Source organism: Mus pahari, chromosome 5, assembly GCF_900095145.1.
Source record: "Mus pahari chromosome 5, PAHARI_EIJ_v1.1, whole genome shotgun sequence".
NCBI lineage: Eukaryota > Metazoa > Chordata > Mammalia > Rodentia > Muridae > Mus > Mus pahari.
In genome coordinates, this window is record NC_034594.1 from 63,450,974 (window position 1) to 63,452,345 (window position 1,372).

At 42.5% G+C, this 1,372-nt stretch overlaps 1 protein-coding gene across 3 annotated transcripts in view; it reads left to right on the forward strand.

Moving 5' to 3' along the window:
* Spata3 (spermatogenesis associated 3) overlaps positions 1–980 on the forward strand; it is an 8,131-nt gene extending 7,151 nt beyond the window's left edge. For 2 of the 3 annotated variants that reach the window (XM_021199053.1, XM_021199055.1), the window contains exon 4: positions 601–980. The gene's annotated coding sequence lies outside the window, so the exon portion shown is untranslated. The remainder of the gene's footprint in view (positions 1–600) is intronic. The other variant, XM_021199056.1, reaches the window with a different exon arrangement.
* Positions 981–1,372: the final 392 nt, after the last annotated feature.

Sequence of the window (1,372 nt, forward strand, 5' to 3'; positions counted from 1 at the left end):
AAGGAAGGAAGGGAGGGAGGGAGGGGGGAGGGAGGGAGGGAGGGAGGAGTCAAATAGAAGGAAATTGAAATTATTCTAAAATAATTTACTTTTTTGCAAAGAGTGTTTAGCCATTGAACCCTCACAGGTAAGACTATAGAGTAGAAAGCTGCTGAGATAGGTCACAGGAATTGATTAATGAAGCTAATGATGCTGTCAATTATCATTTATTTTTTCCTTACAGATCCAGTTTCCATCAAAGGATCTTACTTGTCACCAAAATAGATAGAGAGAAACTATCTTGTCTCTTTTCTTCTTATTATTTTTTTAAATTTTTTTTATTTTTTTGAGACAAGGATTTGTTATATAGCCCAGGCTAGCCTTAAACTCACAATCCTCCTACCAGAGCCTTCAGAGTGCTAGGGTTACAGGTGTGTGCCACCACACCCAGCTAGGAATCTGTCTTCAGTGTGTTTTACTCAGAAACATAAAAGTTGGATCTAGCACAGAATCAGGAAGGTAAGGGTGGGGGCTAAGGACCTGCTGTTTCTTTACAAATGGTCAAGGGGGGATTCCAGCTGGAAAAAAAATCAGTTCCTGACGAGGGTCGTTTTTACTTAGGGGTTCATGGCATGGCACCCCAACTATGCCACTCTGCGTAAGGATTCTTCTAAGAAGAAAGTCATTGAGAAACTGAAGCTCGTCTCCGCCCTCCCTGATCTACCTGAGAACAGCATAATCTCTGCTATTACAATGAGGTGACGCCATCCCAGGAAGGGTGAACAGTCTTGTCCCTGAAGACAGCACACAGGAAAACCATCCCACACAAAGTCTGCCTTGTCACCATATCAGTGCCCTTCCACAATCGGCCACCATCCACATTCAAACCTTTTATAGCCTCCCTACAAAATTCTTGCTGTTTATGGGAATGTCTGTACATCCTTTGTGTCATTTGCTCTGTGCACAGGCACTGCCTCATTAATAACTTGTTTTTCTCTTGCTAATCTGCCCTTTGTCGGTCTAATTTGGAGGAAACAGCCAACAAACCTAACACGGGTAAATGAAAAAGTATTTCTCCCTCCATATTAGGAATTTTTTCAATCCCACCCCCCCAAATCTGTATGTTAAAACCTTAGCCAGTGCCCAATATGTCAGTATCAGAAGGTGGAGTCTTTGGAACATGATTAGGTCATGAGGTAGTACCCTCATGGAATGATTTTAGTTCCCATATTAAATCAAAAACAAAAGACCTCAGAGGGCCTGGATGTAGCTCATTAGGTAGAGTATTTGCTGAGCATGCACAAAGCCCCAGGTTTAACCATCAGCATGACATAGACCAAATGTTTTGGCACACACCTGTAAACCCAGTACTCTCTAGGTAGAGGCAGGAGGA